General features: G+C 46.0%; 1 non-coding gene across 1 annotated transcript; it reads left to right on the forward strand.

The window, feature by feature from the left end:
• Positions 1-913: 913 nt before the first annotated feature.
• On the forward strand, positions 914-995 carry trnal-aag (transfer RNA leucine (anticodon AAG)). The gene has a single exon. It is a non-coding gene; the product is annotated as a tRNA-Leu (tRNA).
• Positions 996-18,859: the final 17,864 nt, after the last annotated feature.

The following is an 18,859-nucleotide window of genomic DNA, read 5'->3' on the forward strand; positions in this document are numbered from 1 at the left end:
AGCTGGAGTGACTCACTGGACCGTCCGGAGTACCAGCGTCCTCCTCTCACGCGATTCCCGAAAGTTACTCATCTACCCATTCGTCCGTCAAGAGCCCTTTCCTAGTTTTCCCAAAACCACTGAAATACCAAAAAGGCAAATATTATTTCAGGTAGAGGTAGAAGGAAGAACTCTGGCACTGATTTATTATTTGTTACATAGTTTTGCATCATTGCATGACGATATTTTTGCCGTAAAACGAGTCGCTGATAGTTATATAAGAGAAGACTGCTAAATTCAGGGCAGCAATGTTATTTTTTTCCTCACACTACTGATTTAAAAAATGTACCCTAACCCCCTGAGAGAGAGAGAGAAAGGGAGAAAGAGAGAGGGAGAGAGAGAGAAGGAGAGAGAGGGAGTGAGGGAGAGAGGGAGAGAATAGGGAAAGGAGAGGGAGAAGAGCGGCAGAAAAACTGAGTAAATTCCTTAACGCATAACTGCGTAGGAACTGCCGTCCTGTAGGTGTGTTAAACTCTCAGGGCTTCCCTCGGTTCGTTAGAGTGCGTATTACATTTCATTTCTGCACTCACAATAAAACGCCAAGGCCGTAAAAACAATAAAAGAACGTTTTTTTTTATTTCATTTTATTTTTTAAAACGTAACAGTGGGGTGAAATTTTTTTTAAAAAAGCAGTGAGCTGGGGGGGTCATAAATCACCATGAAACTCCCGAGCAGGCCGCCCTCGGGCAGACCCGACGGCACGCCCCGCGCTAATGGGTTTAACACCTGCGTGAAAAACGTCAGTTAAAGACGTTAAAGAGCGACACGCAGAGCCGAATTAAAACGCCGCCGTTCGCACAGAGGTGTGATTTAGGGGTCCCCGATCTTCTCCGAAAGGGTCCACTGATGATGCGAGCGCCTGCATTCTCCATGCGGTAGCGTGGCCGAGCGGTCTAAGGCGCTGGATTAAGGCTCCAGTCTCTTCGGAGGCGTGGGTTCGAATCCCACCGCTGCCAGGTTGCATTCTTTATGTGTAAATGAATGGATGCAATGCAAATGTTGCATATAGAGATTTTTCAATTGCACTGGATGGGAGCGTCTGCTGAAAAATGGCTGTAATGTTCTGTTGAATGCAGTGATTAAACTAATCAGAGGTTTGATTGAAGACTGTGATTAGTTCCTAAGTTGATTAGCCAAATCAAATGTTTTAATGGTGGATTAGGAGTAAAGATGGCAACCCACACAAACCATTGTTAGATCGGGGATTAGACGTGTGTGTGTATGAGTGTGTGTGTGTTATGAGTGTGTGTGTGTGTGTGTGTGTGTGGAAGAAGGGAAAGTGAAATGAGAGAAGATATATTGCATTATAATAGCTCACGCCATAACACTCCGAACATCTGCTGCAGGCCTCGGCTGGATGGCCATTGGCTGATGAAAAGCTGACCTTGATATTCACACAGATCTGATGGATGAGGACACTCCGGCCTGTCGCTCACTCTGCACATCTCTCAGATCTTTGGATAAAAGCCGGCGTAAAAAGAAACTCACGTCAAAGGGAGCCAATTAGAAACAATCGTTCTCTCTCTGCTGTGTTGGGGGGGGGGGGGGGGGGGGGGGGGGGGTGTGAAGATTTCCAATGAGGAGTTCTTCTCTTTTCTCCAGCTGTTGTGGTATAAAATAAACCCTTTGATAGGGGAGAACGCCCGTGACAAGGACGAATCAAAAAAAAAAAGGCGCAAGTTCAAGCGAGGGAGATCGCCCAAATAAGGGCCTTGCTGTCATGGCAACGGGACTGACAGTTGGACCGCGTTTCCCCCCGGATCGAGTCCCTCTCTGATCTCCGGGCCGCGGCGAAGGCGCGGGTCACACGCGCATTCCGGGTTCGAGGCCGGTCAGAGGTCCCGAACACGCGGGCGCGGTCAGCCAAACGAAGAAGAAGACGAGGCGCCGCGGTTGAGTTGGCGCACAAAAAAGCGAAAGCAGCTCCCTCACAACGCCGACAGCTGGTCTCTTCCGCCCCCAGACAGGACGCCGGTGTTCACGCGATGCAGTTTAACGCTCATTAGGGTCTTTTTGTTCTCGTCTGAGTGAGCTTTCTGTCACTTCGGGGAATTTCGTTCGCCCGCCGAACATTAAATCATTAACGTTCAGTAGAGCTGTTGACAAATTGTCCGCCTAGTCTGCTCGTCTCGTGCTCCCTGCCTCCAGGGGAATCACTTGATCCCCGATCTTCTGCGTTTGAATTTTAAGTCGCACAGGACGAAAGCGTTTGCCAAATTGCAGAAAAGCAAAAGGGTGTAAAGGATATCGTTAGTGTTGCTTAAGCGTTTCTCCACTCCCTGATTGTAACCCGCGTGCCAAACACAACAGGTTTAGCGAAAACTTCATTCTTTTTTTTTTTTCGATTGCGAAACTCCGGACGAAATTTGACACTAGTCCTTCGGTGAATTACGCACCGTGGCTCACGGCAAATTCGGGACAGTCGGTGACCTTACTTTGAGCTCGGTTCGGTTTTTTTTTTTTGTTTTATTTGCGCACTGCTTTTTCGCACAGAGCCTAGAATGTCCCAAACCACTTTACAGGCATTCCAGACTCAAGCCCCCCCCCCCCTCCCCTCAGGAACGAGTCAAGGTACGAGAGCACTTCCACTCCAGATGGAGATCAGGGCCAAAGGCTGACATGGGAAGGGAGAGGGGAGAGAGGGAGAGACAGAGAGAGAGAGAGGGAGTGAGAGAGAGAGAGAGAGAGAAGGGGGGGTACATGCGTGCGTGTATTATTTGTGTGTAAGAGGGAGAGCAAGAGAGGGAGAGAGTCACAGTGAGAGAAATAGAGAATGAGAGAGCCACTCCAGATGGAGATCAAGGCCAAACCTGACATGGGGAGGGAGAGAGAGAGAGGGAGAGAGAGAAAGAGAGAAGGGGGGTGCATGCGTGTGTTATCTGTGCGCATAAGAGAGAGGGAAAGCAAGAGAGAGAGAGAGAGTCAGAGAAAGAGTGCGAGGGGGAGAGAGACAAAGAAAAAGAAATAGAGAGTGAGAGAGAGAGAGAGACAGAAATATCCAGCTGGCCCACCACTCATGACCCTGGGGAGAGCTGCATGATGCATCTCCACCCAGATACCGGTCTGGCCCACCTTTAAATAACCAGCCCATTCAGGGGCCTCCACCGTCCAAATACGCGCTGGCGGTGATACTGGCCGTGAACGGGCCGCTTCCGAAAACCTCGCGGCTTTACCCCAAGCCGCCGTGACAGCCATCGTTAATAACATCAGGGAACGACACACCTCGTATATATATGAGCGCTGGACACTAAGCCGCACGTTAATCACCGTGGTAACCGCGGTGACAGTTGACTCGTTGCGGTTAGCCTTTACCTGGGCCGCCGCGCTTCTGCGCCGCGGTAGCCGTCCCGCAGCTGTTCGCCATCAGTCACGGCCACCTGTGGCGGGAAATCCCGGAATGGCGGTATCCGTCTGACGAGGCGCTCTTCCTGCCCCGGTTCCAGAGAGCCGCCGGGGTAGCCATGTTCGCGCCGTCGCTCGACGCTTAAACAGACCGATTAAAACGATCGACGACGCATTTAAATCGCCTGAAGTGGGCCGGCCTCTCGGCTCAGAACCGGTCGCTGATTTTTCTCTGAACGAGATGTACAGCCAACCCGGTGGCTCTCCTTGGATCTGGGTTCGAGGTACGCCGATCTGTTTTTCTGAACTGTGATTTCAGCCCAGAAAAGCACAGCTAGCTTGGATTAACAAACGGGAACCTATTTCTGAGAGAGGAGTCAATATATTCCCAAATCACCCACTCAGTTAAAAATAGCTCTCCAAGGTTAAGAGGGGATTAGCCTTTACAGGGTTCTTGTGGTAATATCTGCAAAATTTGCATTTGTGTATGTTTCACAGATCCTTTTGAAATATATACAGATTATCTTACCATATGTTAGTAGCATGCCACAGGCTCAGAGGATGGACTTTATTGATTTTACATGATAGCTGCTTGTGTTGCCCGCGTATTGACTGCCAAGACCACACTCCCATTAAGAATAAATAAAAATTATATTTAACATTCACCAAATACATTGGTAAACCTCTTTCCCAGATTTTAAAAACTGTCTTCCTTGGATCGAAATATTAAAATCACTTGCATTATTTAAAGCACTGAACAAAATACGATTTGAAGAGAATTACAAAAACTGAGAAAGGGTAGAAGCAAATGTCAGCCTGCCATAATTATAGTGTCTTTTTAAGTGATATATTTTTAATATCATAGAACATGTCCCATTTTTTTGTTAGGGAACTGAGAAGAATCAGTTTGAGCACTGATAAGTTGAAGGCATATTGAGGACACTACGCTTTCAGGATTATGAAAATTTCATAAATCCGATCAGCATTCTTGTTTCTCAGGGTCCTTATAAAAAAAAAAAAGGCACAGCCTCCTAATCCCTGAAATGTCTTAACAAGGAAAAAAAAGTTTTATTCAAAAAGTTTTATCTTACTTTATTCAAAAGTATGTGGAGTTTTATCCCAAGTTTTCTCCAGTGAACTAAACTAGCTTCTGATACATCAAAAGCGTGTCGTCATGGTGATGAAAGATCTAAATGGTTTGCGTGAGACACAAGGACACAAGGAGAAAGGATACATGGCAGTGTAGTGTTAATGGGTAAAGAGTTGGTCTTGTAACCTGAAGGTCATAGGTTCGATTCCCCGGTAGGACACTGCAATTGTACCTATGAGCAAGGTACTTAACCTTCAGCGTATATTCCAGCGTGTACTGAATGTAATGAAAGGTACTACCACCTGTAGCTTTCCGCGATTTGAATCCACTGAAACACACTGAAACACACGCTCATACCCACAGCTGCGTTTGCTTCTCTCAGGACCGACGGTCCGGAGGAGGACGGGAAATGTCCAAACACCTGGAACGTCTCGCTGAATGGATCCGATTATGGAGTTTTCCGGTTATCCGGATCTGCAGAAAACCGTGCAGCGCTTGCATTCTCTTCTATCAATCCGAATGTCACCGCTTTCATTTTAACGAATTAAGATTATTTGAATTCGGAAGTGGATAGTGCAAACTGAAAAGCAAAACCTTTTTTTAAAACACGGGTAGATTAATCAGATGTCAGATTTATTGTCAGGGATTTTAAAAAGTAAATAAATCAAAGGGGATGATTTGATGCAGAAAGAATGGATCCATCGAGCTCCCCCATAATTCCAACCCTGTCGTACATCATCTCTTAACAATTGCTGTGCTAATGCAATGAGTCAAGCTCACTCAGGCTATCTGCACATGGTTAAGAGATGATACAACCCACCAAAGTGCAGCGCAATTTTACCTCAGGCTGGGCTGTGGAAATTAGAATCACGTTGTTTGTGTAAAGATTTTTAGAAACTCCCCCAAACCTTTTGTTTTTTACTTCCTTCAGGGGGGTTCAAGTATTAATGACGACCCCCAAACACCCGCCCCGTAATTTTCACCCTAGATCCCCAGTTGACATGTTGACTGTGAGTGAGAACGTGGATGACTGCATGCCAGTGTCCCACCTCTGAGGTAATTAAGTAGTCTGGAGGTCCTCTGGCTGCTGATCCACATTCAGCTCTGAAATGGCTTAATTAAGCTAAATCGTTTGGCCCGAGTGGAACAGTTTCTCTTCTTCTTCTTTCTTTTTTTTCCTTTCTTTGAAGCTCTCTTTGGCACCCGACGGCTCGGAAGAACTCATTCCTCCCGGCGGACTGCAGTTCTATCGAACGGCCCGTTTGTTTTAACTCTGGTTGGGTTTGCTCGACCGGGGGCCCTTGGTGTTAGAGGCTGTTTTTCTGTGTGTCTTGGCAGTGGGTACGGTTGCAGGTCATGAATGCAAAGCAGAGAGTGGGGGAACCAGGGGTGCGTAAGAGCTGGACTTTTTAGGGATTGGGATGGGGGGGGGGGGGTGCTTCGAGCGGGCAGCGTCGGAGTCGCACACCGCTTCCCAAAATGAGGTCAGCTGCTATAAATCGGGGCTCCACAGGGGCGTGACGGGTGGGAGCCTGCCCTGGCGATGGTTTCCGTGGTGCCCGTGAGGCACAGCTAACTGGAGGAAGAAAAAACGAGTCCCTGGCTCGGGGGGGGGCGGGTGGGAATTGGACAGCACCCCCCCCCTCCCATCCCATCACGAATCCCCGAGAACCCAAGGACCACCCGTATAAAACTGTGTCTCACGGTCTCCCTCCCTCACTGGCATTCTGAGGGGCAGTTCCCAAAACTGCGGGTCGAGATCTGAATGCAGGTCCTGAGAGCGGCTGTGCTGGACTGCGAGATGTTACATGTGGAAAAACAATAACTTACCAATTATTTTGCCATATATTATACACTTATTGACACTATTCAATATGTGTACAGTTTCACAGTGCTCAAATTAAGCACTGTGCTAGCTAAAGAATACATGTGCTTAAACAGACATTAAAACAGTAATGTAAAAAAATTACACATTTTTAAAAAACCATTTTGATTCCATACTTAACAGTTTTAGGCCACAGGTTGTGAGACTCGAGCGATGTGTTCGCTCGTTAAGTGGGTCGTGAGCGATCGGGGGGAGCGTCGGATTAAAGCACGCCGGGGCCCTCGCAGATTCCCTCCCCTCATTACGAACCCCGCTGCTCCTGATCCGTCACTGAAAGCCGCCATTTCCCGACGTGTGTTCAAACCCGAGGAAGGGGCGCTGAGATATTTGGGGGGCTAAGCACAAAAGAGAGAGCCTGAAATCCCTCATGAAAAATCCCAGCGATGCGTGCGATAGCAACAACAGTCTCTCAGCGCGGTTTCAGCAATAAGACGGGATTTGGACCGCGCGCGTTAATACCGCTGCTGATATATTGTATATCATAATATTATTGTAACACTAATCAGGCGAACTCACCTGAGGTATGCCTCCTGAAGTTATGGCGGCTTGGCCAACTGCCTCCTTGAGAAAAAACGAAGCCGTCTAGCTCGTAATAGCTCGGTGCTACGAGCCCCCGCTCAAATTGATGTGGAATAAACTTACCCGGCTTCCAAGTATGTGCTTCGCTAACAAACGAGTGATCAATTGCTGTGTATAATGAATCATGACCTCATGTAGGTGGGGCTGCAGCCAGCGCCAGCAGCTCAAGCCAACTCAACTACTGACCTGCAGCGCTACGCTCGCTTCGCTGAAGCTGGTGAGAATAGCAAGAGCAGCTTCCCTTTTTCACACAAGGTGGCTTTTTCCCTCTGAAATCCAGCTACCAATTTTTGTCCCCTGGAGGGGACATGTGTCATTGGTCTTAATCTCAAGAATCATATATTCTGTGAATGTATGACACTACAAGGGACTTTCAGTCAAAGGTAAATAAATATTATTTTTGAAAATATTTTCACTTGTCAACCAAGACACTTAATTATTATGAATAGAGAGTCTGGGGTCAAGACTAGAGCTGAGTTATTGTGATTGACTGCAGTGTAGGGTGACACCATTCTGGCTCCCAGGCCCCCGCCCTCCTCATGTGCTATCGTCACAATCTCTTCCAAATTAGAGGTATTGTGATTGACTGCAGCGGAGAGTGACGCCATTTTGGCTCCTTGAGCCCCACCCTACTCAAATGCTCTAGCCACTTTCCCTTTGCAGCCTGAGGAGAAGGTCAGTCATGCTTTTTCTCCATCGGTGAATCAAAATGAAATGAGGCAGAGCCAGGAACCTTATGAACATGACATGTCATACCAAAAAATAGTTCCTCAGCCAAGACATGGCTTTGCAATGCTTTCATCTCATGTTGAGGTTCCATGTGTCTCTCTCCCTCCCTCTCTCTCTCTCTCTCTCTCTCTCTTTCTCTCTCTCACACACACACTCTGTCACACACTCTCTTTCTCACTCTCACTCTGTCTTTTTTCATAATTTCCCTCTTTCTCTCTCCTTCCTCTCTCTTTCTCTTTCTCTCTCGCTCTCTCTGTCGGCAGATCCAAGTCAAACCCAAATAGGTGCGCTCTGTGACTAGCGCTCCAAGCAAAACTGCAGGCCCTGCAAGCGCAATCAGCGAGAACACCACTAAACAAATATCTGTCCCCCCCTCCTCCCACCTTCCCACAGGAGCACAGATTCACCTCCCCACAGAAGCACTGATCACCTCCCCACAGAAGCACTGAGCACCTCCCCACAGAAGGACTGAGCACCTCCTCACAGAGGCACTGAGCACCTCTCCACAGAAGCACTGAGCACCTCCCCACAGAAGCACTGAGCTCCTCCCCACAGAAGCACTGAGCACAGAACTTCATCACACAGTAAAAAACGTGCAGCCCAATGTGAAGGATACAGTGCATCACTTCTCACAGAGCTGGCTGCTGGTATAAACACACTGCAGTCATTTAGGGCCACAACCATCCCTGGGCCTCACAATTCAAGTTTAAAGTTTAAAGCCACCCCCCTCCCCACCTCCGTCCTGCAATTGCGTCCTGTCGCCCCACCTGCCCTCCCCCCCTCTCCCCGGTTCGCCCTCGGTTCATCTCCAAAAATCTTTCTTTAGGGCCACCAAAGTCCCAGATGATTGCTCAGGTGCAGACGAACATGTCAGGTGTTTTATCACATCGTTTTAGGCAGAAGAAGGGAGGAAGACATCGTCCTCGCTCTGTGGCCCCCAGGCCAGAGGGGGGCGCTCCGCACCACACCACACGGTAAAAAAAGCAGCGGGTGACTGCTTCGGGTGCGCTAATTCATCTCCCGTTTAAAAAAAAAAAAAGATTTCACTCCGCGAAAAACGAAAAATAAAACTTTGCGATGGCGCCGGGCCACCTGTCAACAACCTGTGCCATTGGAAAAAAGAGTTTCTAATCTCGTCCTTCCCAACGACGGGAAACACGAAGAGCGGAGCCTGGGAAGGCCGTTAATCATCCGAACAGGGAGGGGGACCGGCTGCCAGACGGGCCTGTTTCACGGCGGGGCCAGCTGCCTCGCCGGACAGGTTCTTAAAAAGTGGCCAGGATTTTTAGTGCTTGTGCATCACAGGGAGGAAAAGAGCTCGCAGTTAAGATGGAGGAGACAGGAAAAGAGCGTTTCTTTTTTTTGGAGGGAAGTGGCAGTTGGGCGGAATGTCTGACAGCGGTTCATTCCGTCTTATTTTTGGACGACTTTTGTTCAGCGCACGTTGTTAGCATTAAAGCTACGTTAAAGTCCTTTTTTTAACCTTTAATCCTGCTCTTAATATTCACTATTAGAATCAGAAACACAATCAGAGGTAGTTCCTGCGCTTTGATTCCAGTTACACGGGTTTTTCAGATACTGGGGTGAGAAAAAAAGAGAAGAAAATCTTCAGAAGTCACTCAGATTGTTCAGCTAGAGCCCCACCTAGTGCTTAAAATGAACATTACATCTGAGCATCCCAGTCAGAATTTTCCTGCTCCAAGGTAAACTGGCATCGAAACCAGGAGCAACCAACCCTGTTCCTGGAGATCCTCCATCCTGTAGGTTTTCACTCCAACCCTAACAAAGCACACCTCATTCAACAGCTAGAGATCTCACTGAGCTGCTAATTAGTAGAATCAGGTGTGCCAAATTAGGGTTGAAATGAAAACCTACAGGACAGTCGACCTCCAGGAACAGGGTTGGTTACCACTGATGTAAACAAACCCATCCTTCTTTCTGTTACTTAGAAAAACAAACGTGGCTAAGTGATCCTCTCAATAGTCACAAAGTGTTATTTCCATTTCTTTCCACTCTAGACAGTGAAAGATCGCTAAATTAGATCATAACTTCATTGCTTTGGTTAGCAAGCTTAAGGCTGAAATGATTCATACTGGAAAAAGGTATCCGGCCAGAAAATGTATTCTAACCTCTTATTCAGTCATAACAGCGGCTTTTCAATGGATGTCCATGCAAACTAGCCATCACCTTGGAAGGGCTGCACTATGTGATGTCAACCAATGGAAGAGTTACAGGAATATTAATATCTATCTGCATATGGACTCTCTTTTCTTCAACAAAGGGTCTGATTTACTTTCAATATGACTCCGGGACATTTAAAACACTGCAAAAAAATGTATTATTCAAATATATGGAAATTGTGTTTATGAAGAAAGGCTTCAACATCTTTAGATCCAAATAACAAAAAAAGCTGGGAGATATTCTTCTTTCACCATTCTCAGAATTTTTAGTTCATTTTTAGTTTCCAGTTGGAGCAAACGTTTAGCAAACTGAATACTGATACCAGTTACGCAGTATTGGCGAAAACCCTGGCCAAGGAACCCTGTTATTTTACTGCAGTGCTTTACAGTCACAGTTGACATGTAATCCCGCAGTAGGGTGCTAGTGGAATGGCCTGTATTGGAAACGGCTCTTCTGTTCCACGCGGTGAGGTAATGGGAGCGGACAGGGCTCGTTTCCGCGGCCAAGACAGCGCTGGCATCGCGTTTTTTGCGCACGTGCACGTGCGTCGGGGTGAGATGGGGTCTGGACGCATGCGACTGCGCGCGTGAGGTTGGTCCGTAGGGAAGGCCAGTGTAGTCCCCCCACGGTATAGCACACCGCTGAGGCATTTTTTTACCATGTTTTTGAGCCCCTATCTCTGTCTCTTACTTTTCTAAGAACTGTAAGAACAGAACTGAAGCCCGAACAGTCCGGCATCTTCATCCCGTATCTGCAATCTCCTCAGAGAGACACAAATAGAGAGAGAGAGAGAGAGAGAGAGGGAAAGGGAAAGAGAGAGAGAAGAGGAGAAGAGAGAGAAGAGGAAAGAGAGAGAGAGAGACAGAGGAGAGGGAAGAGAGAGAAGAGAGAAGAGAGAAAGAGAGGGATGAGAGAGAGAGGGGGGGAGAAAGGAGGAGCGAGAGACAGAGGAAAAGGGAAAGAGAGAGAGAGAGACAGAGGGAAAGAGAGAGAGAGAGAGACAGAGGGAAAGAGGGAAAGAGAGAGAGAGAGAGACCCTTGAAGGCCCCAAAAGGGAGAAGGAGGTCTGAAATCGAACACCCTGTGAAACGTCCCTCTTCTTCCGTGCTGTCAAAATTCATTTCATTTTTATTTTTTAAACCTCTCATATGTATCTTGTGCAAACAGTCTGTGTGTAGAGACCCACTTGGATTTTAGGTATATTTGTGTCTGTGTGTGCATGTGTGTGCGTGTGTGTGTGTTGTGTCTGTGTATTTCTGTGTGTGCATCCATGCACGTGTGTCCGTTTGCGTGTGTGTGTGTGTGTATGTGTGTGTGTCCACTGTGTACCATCATTTTGAGTTATCCCCTCTATATTGAAGCTGTGCTAACTAAGCTGTACCCCTTCATAAGATCCAGTTCTCCTGAGATGAGCCAGCTCTGGCTCAGCGATGGATCCCATTTTTATTGGCTTCCCATCGGCACTGAATTGGGGGGGGTAAATCTCACTCTGTCTGGGCCTCCGGACTGGGTTCCAGCCCCCTGTTCTGTGCAGCGTTGGGGGGGTAAATCTCACTCTGTCTGGGCCTCCGCACTGGGTTCCAGCCCCCTGTTCAGTGCAGTGACCTGCGGTTTTCTCAGCTGTGGTGAAGATAATATCAAATCACTCCAACCAGGAGCTCACAGGAGACGGACGGATTCCCTCAGGAAGTCGTAGTACGTGTGGACCAAGGGGAGGCGCACGCAATGCTCTCAGGCCTGTCCACTTAAAGCTATTTCTGTTTACACGAGAGAAACGAGCTACCAAATATAAGGTCTACATTAGCAGCAGAGGTGCTGCAGTGTAACCATGGGTCCATCAGCAACCAGAGTAGTATACTGGGTAAGGAGCTGATCTTGTCACCTGAAGGTCACAGGTTTGATTCCCGGGTTGGACACTGCCATTGTACTCTTGAGCGAGTGGCTTAAGCTTAATCTTCAGTATATATCCAGCTGTATAACTGGATGCAATGTAAATGTCCCTCTGGGTACGAGAGTTTGCTAAATGCCTGTAATGTAATGTAACCATAGTGACAGCACACTGTTGTCAGTTTCTCCATATGACAGCGTTTCACCATTTCGGTGCACTTATAAAAACCCACGTCAACACTTTGATATAAAATAAGTCCTGCCAGCTTGCTTTGTGGTTTGCCAATGAACAAAAAACGGCCAGTTACTTCTGGTAAATCGTGACCTCATGTAGGTGGGGCTAAGACATTCCGACCAATCAACCACTGACCTGATTGGTAGATTGGTACAACCAATCAGATTGTGCGATTTTTTTATTTTTACGGAAACCAATCCACAAGCCGATGCAGTTTCAGATGTTCCAGACACCAGAGACAGAGTGTCTGGGGTTCGAGGGTATGAATAAGGAGACACTCTTGCAGCACTGGTACCCACATCTCTGACCAGTTTTGATTGGCTCTCCACCCAGTCCCCCCCAAAAAAAGCCGCACGCTACTCCGTGTGGTGGAACACTGCGAGATTAAAAAAGTAAAAACACGGAAAAGTGACAGCGTCCGGATTTCTGACTCGGATCAAGCAGCGGTGGCTAAGACAACAATCCCCGGCATCCCCTGAGCAAAGGAAACAGTTTGAGGTGTAATTATGAGCGTCCTGGAATGTTTTTATAACTCTGGATGAACCAGGGACACTGAGACGGAGGAGGGGGCGGTTCAGTCAGTTTATCCTGCTTCTGTGTGGGGTTGCTTCAGACCTGCTGGAGGACAAAGCCTGATTACTCATTACATTAAGCACTTAACAGGCACTCTTATCCGGAGCAACTTAGGGGTTTTACATGCTCAATATAATCGATTTATATGGCTGGATATTTACTGAAGCAATTCAGGAGAAGCACCTTGCTCTAGGGGACAGGGGCAGTGCTTCACCTGAGAATGGAACCTGCAGCCTCTGTGTTGCAAGCCCAGTTTCCCAACCGTTAGGCGACACTGTTGCCCAGTGTGGACAAACAGAAAGTGACAAGGATGACCGTCAATCCAAAAGGATGTTTGCATCCAAGCCAAGTGGAGTACACCAGGGCTGCCCAACCATGCTCCAGGAGATATACCATCCTGTAGGTCTTCAGTCTAACCCTAATTTGGCACATCTGATTCTACTAATTAGCAGCTCAGCGAGATCTCAAGCTGTTGAATGAGGTGTGCTCAATTAGGGTTGGAGTGAAAGCCTACTGGATGGTAGATCTGTTCATGAAACCTAGTGGCTTGCGTTACAGTTGCGCTACACTTCATTTCCTTCCTTCTTACCAGCAAATTAAATACCCCAGACTGTAACCTGCTCAACCCATTTTATTTGCTGAGGTAGATCCCTCATTACATTTCTGTTAGCATCCATTTTACCCATACTTGTGTCCGTGTGACAATTATCTGTAAAAAGCGCAATGCAAATTAAATTGAACTGAAAAGAATTGGAATTGAATGTGGGTCACCGATAGGTTTGAATGAGCCCGTACCTAAAAAGTTCTCACAAAATGCGAAATAAATGTGGAAAATCTTTTTTTTTATTAAAGCAGCCAGCGAACAGCACATTAATGTTTAAATTACAGTTATTATTCCCCATCATTGTACCAACAAAGAGAATTTGTGATAGGCGATGCAGAGAGCTATAATTGGCCAATAATGATGATGAATTGCGCATTCTAAAAAGGCATTGATTAAACTAATTAGAAAACAAACATTTCAGACGGTTTGTTTTCCGTGGCACGCTACCCTTTCGCTGTAAAGCACCGGGCGCATATTCTCCGCGCTAGAACATGCTTTCCGGGGAAACCAGGACATGGCAGCTAGGGGAGAAATCTGGGGCAAAAGCGTAGTGCCAGAATCCAGCATCCTGGAGTCATTTTTCTCGAGTAAGTGTCCCGTTCGCTGAACAGTGTTGCACCACCACCACCGCTAACATCTGGCAGCGTTTCCCAGTGATCATTGTAGAATAAGAAGAAGAAAAAAAAACATGTCACATAAAATGTCTTATTAAACAGTGCTGTTGGGTGGGGGGAGGCAGAACTGTCACTCACTGATGGTTTTCCACCCCCCCAACCACCCACCATGTCTGTCAAACTCAAACCTTTATTTATACGTGCTCGACCGGCGTTCAACCGCTACTTCCAGGGGGACAGTTTCTTTTTAAAAAGGTGCGCGTGAGCCAAGCGTTTTCCCGAGTAGGCCTACATTTTTTTATAAACAGTGTATGAATAAGATCGCTATATCACGCTAACTACGTATTACTTGCCGGTCTGCCACTAGAGAAACGTACCCTGAAATTGTACAGACGCAGTCCTGGATATAGTCTATGGTTGTTTTTTTTTATTTTTTTAAAAATTCATCTGAATAATACATTATTTCTCATAGAAATAGGGCCAGGAGTAAAGACCGTTGCAGGCTGCCTTTCGTTAGCAACCATACATCCCTAGTGTGTGGGTCATTAGTGTGTGAGTCTGGATGGGCAGAATGGCCCGCTCTCGTAATATGTCATAATGCATCATAATGCTTCTAATGTTTTTATATAAAAATTTAACCAGGGCTCATTAGTGAGTTACAGGCGTCTGTGGCCGCAACAGAGGAACCCTTCAGACTGTAGCTTTCTCTGGGCAGTAAATGGGTGTTTTTCATGAGTCAGCTGTCTGTTGGCTTGCATGCATGAGAGGATTACTCTGAAAGTCCTGCGAAAACACAGGGACCCCCTCTCAGCCCCCCCCCCCCCCCCCCCCCCCCCCACCCCACCCCCACTCTGGAAATGAGTTTATCCTGTATACCGAAATTCTAAATAAACAAGATATCTGATACTTTCTCTGTGCGGATCACCCTTATCTCTGCAAAGGAAGTTTAAACAAACATTTGCTTTCCACTGGCCCTTGTGGCAATTTCAGTTTGCCGACCCTAGATGTAAACAAAACATGCTGTGTATGGCAGACAATTAAAGAAGTAGCAGTTTTGTTTTTACATTTATCAAGACAGAACCGCAAACCGCAAACCAGAGGGGTTTGATAGACTCTTAAATATTTATCCTTCCGCAGAGAAACATTAGTGTCTGTCTTTATCTGCCTTTTATCAGCGATTCGTACATTTTCCCCCCCCCTTTCTTTTGCTTTTACAGGCTTTCGGGGAGTGTTGCATGTGATCGGGCTGTCGGGTTAAATTACGACCAGCTTTTTGGCAATCGTAAAATCACCACGGTGTTTTTTTTTTTTTTTTGTTTTTTGTTTAATGACCATTTATGTTTCATTAAGCGTCTTTGATGTATTTCCGAAGCGGCTGAGTAATATATTTGCTGGCTTTTCCATGATTCTTTGTCTCGTGCGTTCTGGTCCGATGCCTGCCATGACGTGGGACTGCTCGCTGCGTAAAGGAAAACAGACGTGCTCGCTCTAGATGCGCTTCATCTGTTCGTTTCGTCGCTGAGAGGGTAGGAGAAGAGAGGGCCCTGCTCCCCTACAGCGGAACCGACCGCTGTTTTTTTCCACAGTGCCACCCTGGCCCAGCTCGAGCCTCTGTGCCACCGCAGGCGAAATTGCGGACCAGGGGGGGGGGGGGGGGGAGTTTGGGGAGGTGGCGGGGTGTCTGCCAGCTACCTGAGCACAATATGTGGCCTGTTTTTCCCCCTTCATTTCTCACCAAAGATGGATTGAGCCCCAGACGACCGCACTTGTCGGTGCGACCCCCCCCCCCCCAAGACAGATGACACCCTGGGAAAAACGTACTTGTCGCCGATGCCCAGACCTGGGCCCAGTTACTGCTCTGTGACACGCTCATGCCACTCACTGACAGAACTGGGTCATGTTCAGTTGAGGGCGGGGACGTTCGTTCGGATCTGGAAAACCCTCGTTTGAGTTCTTCTGTAGTAAAAAAAACATCAACCCATTAGTACGATTTTTATAGGACCATAGGATGCCATGGCTTTAAAGAACCTTTGTGAGACATAAGACAAGAACATTCAGCCCATTTTAGCTCATCATTAACCGAGCAGGGAGTGGCCAGTACTGCATCAGATCTGGACGTGAAAAAATTCCACTTTCATTTGCAATTACACTTTTTTAAGGAGAGCAGGCAGTCCATCCTCCTATGATATGTTTCTACTTTCTTCAGACAGGAGGAAGCAGAGAAGGAAACCTCTTACTGCATGGTGGGATTCTGGGATTTGTGTACGTCCTGAGAGTCCCACCACCCTCCAGACTGCACCAGATGCTTCCTTGTTCTGCTTCACAAATATCATGCAGTTCATTTCTTTAATCCCTTTTATGATTTTTTTTATTATTCAGTCACGTCTTTCTTTAGTTCTTAGTTCATTAGACACAACATTATTTAGTCCATGAGTTGTGGTTTCTAGGTTATGCATCCAGATAGTTGGCAGACACCATTCACAGAAAAGCTAAGTTGGTGCTGTGTAGTCAAAAACTGTTCACTTCAGGCATGCAGCTTTTATATATACATATACAAATATTCGGACAGTAACATATTTTTGTTGTTTTGGCTCTGTACTCCAGCACTTTGGATGTGTGTGTGTGTGTGTGTGTGTGTGTGACAGAGAGAGAAAGAGAGAGAACTTGAGATGATTTAAAAATGACATTCCACATTCTACATTTTTTGGAAGACTGTTGTTCTTGTGAGGATTTTCCATTTTTAAGACTGCATATACTTTTCTTTGTCCACAGTGACTTCCAAACTACTACATGTCAAAATGTACTATATCAAATCGCACCCCAAATTTAGCATTTACCAACTAGGCTGTAGGAAAGAGACTTGTACTTCAGACAAAAAAAAAGAAAGTAAAAAGTTGGTAGGCTATTTTCATCCACCATTTGAAAATTAGTACTTTACGCTGGTGGTTTGGTGGATGTCATGTTTATTCATGTACAGTTTCAGATGTATAACTTGTCCAAATGTGCATCCTTTTACATAAATGTTCATGCAAACCTTTTAAATTCCCAGCATATTTTGTTTCTAAAAAGTAGGAAAAGATCTGCCCGGTAAAACAGCACGTTCTCTCTTTTATATTTCTTTGATACAGGACGTGGGATTGGGGTTTTTCCCACCATTAATATTAATTTGCTTCACTCACTCAGCTGGGATACATATTGAATCCAGGAAAGCTGACTCTTTGAGATCTAAAACTAGCTCCGGTGTCATCCCGACCACAAAATTCATTTCTATGAATGATCAAGCAGTGTCTCGTCTAGAATGCTTATGAGCCTGTTTTATACTTAATGCTCATTGAAATTCAGGGCAAATTGCTGTAACTGGCTTGATTCATAGTAACAAATATACTTAAATACACATACAATATAAATTTGAAAGGAGATATTGCAACAGGGGCTATATGTCAGAGAAATTTGAAATGCTCTGAGCCCTGAAATACTCTGAAACCATTTTTTTTGTCTTTGGAAACAATGTCTTTGTTTCCATGGTACCCTACAATATTCCTGGCTCGGGATAGGTGCCGCCTGGTTCTGCACAGATATCACCACATCCCCTCAGCCATTCTGGTACTTAAAGTTCCTTTCCTGGTTTTTTGGGCTTTGGGATCTGTTTTTTTTTTTTTTTAAAGCCGAATCGCATTTACCGTAACAGAAAGTGAGAGGAAACCTTAGTCACGGAACCTTGGCCGGTGACTCACGGCTGCGGTCGTAAAAAAAAAAAACTAAAAAAAAACCTTCACCAGCAGATACAGATGCCCCCTAAATGAATTAACTAAACGGAAACCTTCAAAGAAAAACATTTTTATTTTTAAGCCATTCGATGACAGGGCGCTCACCTTGAAACACTATTAGTAATGTCCTGCCCCCTACAGCTGGGAGGCAGTAAGGCTGCATTTATGTCTGAAGGATAAGACCACGGCCATGCACGTTTTCTGTGGAATGTTAAGGATGACTCGCTACACTATATGCTTTGGTGTATAATGTGTACATAATAACTATGTATAATTTCGTCTATATATAAAAATACAATTGTATAATATTACAAAATTTAGGGAATTCCAGAAAAATACATTTTGGAATTACAATGGAAAAATGTAAAGTTTTAAAGTTGATGTCGCCATCACATTAAAAATTGCATTCCCATTCCCCATACCCCGCGTTTGCAGCCAACTACCGCCGTCGCTATTCCAGTATTACTCTGGAACAGGGCTAACGGTCCCTTGGAGGGATCGATAAATTAATTTTTGTGCTGGGGGAAAAGAATTGATGAAGGGTCCCCCCGCGCATGCCCGCGCGCACATACACACCCCACCTCCAGGGGTCTCCCGGGACTCGCTGGTGTCCGAGGGGAAGCTTTCCTTGTTATATCCCCTTAGCTCCGCCTCTGGACCCTTGAAAACATGATCCTCTATAATTCCTTCTTTCGTGCATGTATTTATGTTATGCAACATATGAAAAGACAGGGATCCACCAGAGTCCAGATTTTCTATCCAGAGAGATGTAAAATAGTGACGGATGCAAGTTTATTTTAAATGACAACGTGTGGTTCTGTTTCTGTGGTTTCAGTTAACAGTGCGTGCTTGCTCTGATGTTTAAAAAAAAAAAAAAAAAGTACCTGCCTGATCATAGGATGTTTCTACTTAAAGAATTTTACTGACACCATGTGACCGCACTGGAACACCGCAGGATAGGTGCGAATTCCCCTGCATAATTGTTTTAATAAAGTGACACTATTTATTTATTTATTTATTCAGAAAATTATGTTCATGACATTCAACACTGAATAGCATATACAATGTATTCTAATCAAAATAATTGCTTTGGACTCGATTTAACCCTCACATTTAAGTGAAATATGTTGAAGAGCTATGTTCTGACAGAGATAGCTAAGTGAAAATACACAATATTTACGATGACGACACCCGTGCTGGGATTATTTTGGTCTATGGCCTGTCACACTCCGCGCACTCGTGGATCCCTGCCTCCGGGCTGCGCCCGCGCGCAGTCTCCGCATCCTCCACGCTGTCCCGCGAGGCGGAGGAGGGGCGAATGGAATCCTGTCCGC

The sequence above is a fragment of the Anguilla rostrata genome, chromosome 9 (assembly GCF_018555375.3).
Source record: "Anguilla rostrata isolate EN2019 chromosome 9, ASM1855537v3, whole genome shotgun sequence".
Lineage (NCBI taxonomy): Eukaryota > Metazoa > Chordata > Actinopteri > Anguilliformes > Anguillidae > Anguilla > Anguilla rostrata.